Source organism: Strigops habroptila, chromosome 4 (genome assembly GCF_004027225.2).
Source record: "Strigops habroptila isolate Jane chromosome 4, bStrHab1.2.pri, whole genome shotgun sequence".
Lineage (NCBI taxonomy): Eukaryota > Metazoa > Chordata > Aves > Psittaciformes > Psittacidae > Strigops > Strigops habroptila.
In genome coordinates this window covers 2418444-2425783 of record NC_046358.1, presented here as the reverse complement: position 1 = coordinate 2425783, position 7340 = coordinate 2418444, and positions in this window count along the sequence as shown.

Below are 7340 nucleotides of genomic sequence, written 5' to 3'. Positions count from 1 at the left end.
ACAGGTTTTTTTAACCACACTTTTCCCCCCATATCTTCCTCATTTCCACTGCTTTTGCTGCCTCACGTGTACCCACTCACCCTCCACTCCTCTCACATCCCTTCTGCAGATCCACCTTGCCAAGCTACCAACCCCCCTGGCTCTTCACCTTTCATTCCTCACCCTCTCATCTCCTCCAGACAAAGAAGCATCTTGCTAATGCTTTCCTGTCTTCTGGAGAGTCAGGTCCAGTCAGGTCCCTTGCTCCTCACAGCTCTTTCATGAAGCAAAGCACCCCCTCCAGTCCTTCCTCTGGGCTTTTCATATGCAGGGATATGCTTGTGGGACACAATTGGGTCCTCAAACCCAGCTCTGCATCTCCTCTAGCACTGCGAGCAGACCCCTGTCACTGCTGGAGACCCCTCACATCATTCCTTTCAGCCCAGGCTATGTGCAACTGTGAAACCTGAAAGCAAAGCAGAGACTCCCATTTGGTGGGGTCTGTTTCCATAGACAACAAACCCTCTGTCTCCACATCATCCTGATCCTTTATATTCCCTCCCAGAGCGCCCACATCTTCCTCTGAGTGGGTCGTAAATTAAAAGCAGGACTCAAAATCCTGAGTTTGGTTCAAACAAGGTGAGAGACCACCCTGAGAATCAAAAGCAGCTCTTGGCTAGGACACCAAGCACACATGCTTCCCAGTTATGGGAGAGGGCTCGAGTTTCCTTAAGGCTGCCTTGCCTGCTTATGGATTCAGATTCTACTACAATAGATTAATTAAAAAAGGGAGGAAAATGGGAAAAACCCAACCCAGGCTGGGAAGGGAAAGAGAAACAGGGATTATCTCAGACTTGGAAAGCAGGGCTACACCCCTGACCCAGCAAACCCAGTCCGGATGTTATTGCCATGAAAATAGGAATGAAAACAAATGGCCTAAAGCTCCAGGCTTCATCCACCCACTCTCTCCCCTTCCTCTTGCCTGCCTCAGCTGTGCAGCATGTTTGCTCCACTGCCTGGAAGGGCTTCAGCAAAGGTCCTCTGGGATCTCTGAGTCTAAGATCTCCAATTTCATGGAAGGGATCTGCTTTGATCGCCCAGCAAAGTGCAGCCCGTGTTCCAGGCAATAGAGTGAAAAGAAAAGACTGGAAAAGCACAGCGCTCAGCTCCTGACAAAGCCAGAAGAGCAGGGCAGGGGGGTCCTATATTCGTCAGATGGATGCTGCTGAGAGCAGTTGCATCAGATGCTGCTAAGGACAGCCACATCATGGCCCTGAGCAGACTCACTGCTGTTCCTGCTGGTTCTCAGCTGCACGCAGCTGACAAACAGCAACCTCATGCTCAGCAGCATCCTTTGAAGGAAGGGTTCAGTCTGAACCCAGGGGAAAAGACACCAGATGGAAAAGGAAGAGCAGCTGGGAAACTCAGAGCGAAAGGAGGGCTGCCCTTCTGCTCTTTCGGAGGGTCTTCCCTTTTGATGGCTGATTTATCCAGCCATACACTTCTCAGTCCTGCATCCTTCCCACAACATCAGCAAGGAGGTAGCAGGCAGTCCCTCGAAGTGACATCGAGGACCAACACATATGAAACCTAATCTCCGCCATGGTGGCTAAGGCAAGAAAAGAGGGACCTCGCTAAGGACTCCTTCCTTATTTTCATGTCTTACAAAGTGAACTATGCAACATCAGAGGGAAAGGGAGAGATTTATCACCCTCCAAGTCCCTGATTGGCTCCTGACTTGGATTTTCAGGGAGATTCAGAGTTTGGCACTGAAACCTTAAAGCAATAGGGGGATGTCATGCTCATATACTGATTTATCCTGGGCAAAGATATATGTAGATGTGTCAGGGAGTGATAGCAAATAAAAGGCTATGAGGTACAGTCAGTGTGTCTGTGTACTGAGTGGTTTATCCAGGATTCTCAGGCATCCCACAGCTTGGTCCGTGCCATCCCACATGGCTGCTTATACACACATATGCCAGCTCCGCCTCACAGGAGTAGGGAGCCCAATGCTACCAGATGGCTCTAGATTTGCCATAGAGCTGGAAAAATACCCCAAAGACACTTGTAAAAAGCAGTGGAGCTGGCAGGGACATGGCTTCTTCCACTAGAGCAGCAAGTTATCTCCTCCTGACGTCAGAACAGCACATAGTCCTTGAAGAGAGAAATGACCACACTGCATCTTCTTCAAACATTCATGGCCAGCTCAAAGCTCAGTAAATCCTGCCTGTGCCAAACAGCCACTCCTCAGATACTTCCCACTTTTCTTTTTAATTAAACCAGATGCCAGGGTGGAATGTCAGTTTGAGAGACACCCCTGATGCCAGTGTCCCTGTCCATGACCGGGGGTTGGAACTGGATGATCTTAAGGTTCTTCGCAACCCAAACTATTCTATGGTTCTATGATTCTATCTCAGCCTTGAAACTGGAGAAGGAAAAGGGATTTCACCAAGTTTTGGGGCTTAGGGTGTCCCTCTGAGAAAAGCACTTGTTATTCTCTGGGAGACAGCAGGGAGGGCACTGCTGTTTCCCAGGTAGCTACAGGTAACTCAGCACAGAGAGTGGCCCTTTGGGCTTCCCAAAGGAGAGGATTCACTTCCCATCACAGTAACTCATCTGTAAAATGGAGAAAATGAGAATGATTCCAGGGCCGTGAGACTGAGAAGAGATGTCAGCACTTCCTTGCTTCCACCACTGCTTCTGCACAAGGCAGGCTTTCAGACCAGCATCTTCCTCAAGGACCGAGGCCACAGAGGACATGAAAAGAGATCCAAGCCCTTCAGTTATTCACTTTCATATTAAATTCCACAAATACTTCATGCTGTCCTCAGGGCAGCTCTGAACCACACGAGCTGCCAGCTGAGCTGCTCTCAGAGGAGGGCAGCAGAGTCCCCCAGATGCCAACACATCCTGCCACAAAGAGCAGGACATGAGGTTGTGTTGTTTCGCGTTGGAGTCCTCAGGAACAACCAGACTGCTCCCAACAGCTCCAGCAAATGTCTCACCTGAAGCTTTTTTGTCCCCCTGCCATGTGTGGGGATGAGGGCTCTGGCACTGAGCTCTCTCAGTGGTCTTCCACATGCTGATGCTTCTCCTGCTAGGTCTGGATCTCATGCTAAGGCATCATTCTGCCTTTCCTGCTTTACTCTCCCACCCACCCAGAGCAAGTCACCCCTGTAAGGGGGGCTCCAGGGGCAGGGAGCTGCAGCACACCCAGGGATGAAGAGATTTCCTGCAGGAAGGACCCTGGTAAGGCCAAGTGCTCCCAGCACATCCCTTCCCCTTGCAATTGCACCCATTCTCCTAGCGCATAGTGTGGTAGCCTACCAGTTGCATGGCCAGATGTGGTAACACTCCCACCAGATGTATGCCCATGCGCTTCTGCATATCGTGGTGTCCAATACAGAGCAGCTTCCACCCAGAGACTAACAGAAGTCAGATCTCCATGAGGGTTTTTTTTCAAGAAGCAAGGATTATTCCCTCCATTTTTGCCAGAAAGGAATCAGATCTAGAGGTAAACCAACATATCACAGCCTACAGCAGAATTAAAACCAAGTCCCATGTTTTAAACTATGATCTCCCCACCATTGACAGCAGTTCCCAGGGTGGCACCAGAAACGCCACATTAGACAGATGCGAGGCAGTGAAACAATACCCTCCCCTTGTCTACGCTCAGCCACACAGAGAGGAGAAATGTACAGTTTGGACAAATTGATCCCTGCTGCTGATGCTAAGCAAGTGTGAAAGATATAGGCACACAGACCAGCACAAGAGAAAGCTGGTTAATGCAAGAACTAGCTCTTAATCTAATTTCACTGGAGACTTTGCTGCCTGCTTGCTGGAAAGAGCCATGAAAAAAGCCCACAGAGCCTTACCAAGCAGCCTGAGTCTTACCTGCAGAGATCAGATCTGTGCTCCGTCTCCACAGCGTCCCACAGCTGGCTAAGGGATGGAGGTCAGGACCACACTTATGAAGTTGGGTCTGGATGGTGAGACAGGGCCATGGCTTAGCTTAAGCTAGCAGGTTTAGACGAGATCTTAGGCAGAAGTTCTTCCCTGTGAGGGTGCTGAGGTGCTGGCACAGGGTGCCCAGAGAAGCTGTGGCTGCCCCATCCCTGGCAGTGTTCAAGGCCAGGTTGGACAGGGTTTGGATCAATCTGCTCTAGTGGAAGGTGTCCCTGCCCGTGGCAGGGGGTTGGAACTGGATGAGCTTTAAGGTCTCTTTCAACTCAAATCATACTATGATTAAGCCTCAGAGCAATGACTTGGGAGCAGAAAAGGACTGAGGACACTGGAGAGGCAGAGGCAAGGAGTTCCCTGGCTTGGTCAAGGCTGAGGACAAAGGCAATGACTGGTGTTTCCCAAGTTGGCATGCAGTAAAGAGCACTGACAGCGCCCAGCACTGCTGGAGAAGCAAGTGGAAAAGAAAGTGAATACATGGAAAGAGTCTCAGGGAGCCAGTGACAGTGTGGAAGTCCCCAGCATCTAAACCACAGCTGGAAGAGACGGCAAACTCATCCAGGAACAGTGAGGAGCTACAGCGAAACATCCTGTGGGAGCCAGGCAGAGCACGGACCAGGAGTTTCACCAACCTAAGGAGCTAGGAGCTTCCCTAGGGAAGAGAGGGCTGCGCAGCCCTCAAGAGCCACCTGTTTTATGGCCTTTGTGGAAAATTCCAGCCCTGTTTAATCTCCTGGGCCTCCTGTAAGGTTGTGGCATGGAGAAAGGGACCAAACAGGAAAGAATTAGAGGGAAAATGCCTTTCTTTTGGCAACTCCCATGGCTGTGCCAGGAGTTAGCAGCAGCGGCTCAGAGCAGCCAGCCCTGCCTCCCCCTGCTCCAGCTGCCTCTATAAACATTCAGAGCTTACTCAGAAGATTAGAAGGGAACAGGGCAAAAGACAACAGAGTCTCTTTTGTAACGAGGAAGGATTATGGCATCAAGTGACCGGCTGCAGCTCTCAAGTGGGTTTCAGGCTCCTTAACACACCGTGTCTGTCAGGTTCAATCCCCCCATGAGCCAAGGGGGCACAAGGAGGTGGGACGTGGCGTGGGCCACAAAGGACCCAGAGAGGACACGTATGGGACCAAACCTCCACAGCCTCCGGCGCAGCTCAGGAGCCCATGACTGTAAGTATCTTGTCCTCCCAAGAGCAGATAGATTCCTTCAAAGATCTATTCTCTTGCCTATCTGTGACCTCCTCTTGTTCCATTTGTCTGCTTGATCTGCTTGTTCCCCATCTCTGCTCATGTCTATTTGCTGCCTTATGTGGTGGGTAACGCACCTGATGCAGGCTTGTTGTTGGAGAATCCTGGTTGCTGGGGATTCCCATAGTCTGATTAGTGTCAGTCGACCTTCAGGAGCAATGGTTAGTCCAGACAGATCAGGCAGTGGCAGGCAGCAGGTCCCTGGGGTGCTGGTACCACACAGGGGATGGCTCTTGATGGTTCTTCCTCCCCATAGCTCGTGGTGCGGCAGTCAATCACATCCCATCACATACCTCAACCCCAAATCGTGCTTTGAGTGTGCCAAGGCAGTCCCACATAGGCAGTCAGGGAAGTGCCTTAACCATTCAGTGCACTGGAAAAAGCCCCATATCCCATGCTGGAGCAGAGCTGCACAGAGGTTGGTGACATCCATTATCTACATGGACAGGAGCTGAAGTTTTCCATGTTTGGTAAAAAGCGAATCTGTATTTGACTTACGCAACAAAGAGCCTCCCTGAGCACTTTCAAGACCCAAAGCGTAGAGGGAAGAGCCAGCTTTCTATAAGCATATACGTGTGTGCAGTCTCTAGGTCTAAGTCCTGTGCACTGGCCAGAAATATGGAAACAGGGCAGAACAGGTACCAGCCCTACTCCTTCAATATAACCATGAGAGGTGACTTGGGGGAAGTTACAACAGGGAAACCCAAAGGAAGAGCAGTAACGAAAAGCCAAAGCCAGGACAAAGATGCTATTTGATATAGACTTTGCTGGTTTATTTGCAAGGTGTCCCTGTCCTTGGCAGGGGGGTTGGAACTAGATGATCTTAAGGTCCTTTCCAACCCTTACGATTCTATGATTCTATGATTTCACAGCACCAGCTCACCAGGACCTGAGCTTCCCCCCCTAAGTGTAGGTCTTTCACTAAAATGCTCAAATAAGGAGCATAGACACAAACTTACCTGCTTTCAGCTGCTCCTACAGAGCAGTAAGACCTGAATTGTCCCTTGAAGTGCTTCTTTGCCTCCACCATTCAGGCCCCATAACTATTAACATTATCGCCTCTGTTAAATAGCAATGTCTGTCTAACATCCTGGTAACCTATTAAGATGTAGAAATACCAATAGTCTCACACTGGATAATTATTTCTAAACCAAGGGTCATTCATCTCCCTGCCTGGCATGGATTAAACTGGTGATTTATATTAACTGCTCTGATTATTAATTGCTGATAAAGAATTATTTGGTTACTTTCCTGGGTTAATGGTTGGACTTGATGATCTTAAAGCTCTTTTACAACCTGGTTGATTCTATGATTCTATTCTATTTCTCTAAGGTTAAACTAGAAGTGCAGTGGGGATCCTGCAGGATTGGGAAGCGTTTCGCAAGCCTGAATGCCTTTTTATATCCGGTGTGATTTATTGTGCAACGGATGGTTGAAGGAGGGGGGAGTGGAGTTGCTGGAATTTGTGGCCAAACTCCATCCCTCAGCTCTCTAACAGGGAGAGCTGTTCTGCCTGCGGGAATGGGACCAGCATAGTCCAGATATGGCCCTCAGCCCAAATTTAACAGCGATGCTTGTTGGGCAAGTGCTACAAAACCTATCAGACCTCCAGGGGTACCTTCATCTGGATCAGTACCAAGAAATCTCTCCTTTATGGAATTTTTGCTTTCATTTGGTGTTTTTCTGGGGAGTATTTTTTCCCCCAACAAGCAGATTTACAGAAACAACATATTTGAAGCAAAAACTATAAGAAAAATAAATAATTGGGGTAAGAAACTTTGGAGTTTGTGACCCTGAGAATTTATCTCAAACAACTGTTCTGTGGAGCGAGTTACATGTGGGCTCTGTCCTCTCAACTGCCAGCCCCGCTTAAATGCTGACAATCAAACACTAAAAACCAAGGGCTCCACCAGAAAGTATGTTCTCTATCACTGTAACCAGCTCACGTGCAGCTCAAAGACAGGGAAAAAGGTGGCAAGCTCATCAAATTCATTACATACCATAAATTTCCTCCTGGTTCTCTGTGTCACTGACTTCATCTTACCTGTCTTTTGATGTCAACTTCTTTCTTCCTTCCTTCCTTCCATCTAACTTGCTTGAGGGCTTGAGGTGTCCCTGTGTCCTGCCTCTGTGCAAGCTTGCTGGCAGCTTCAC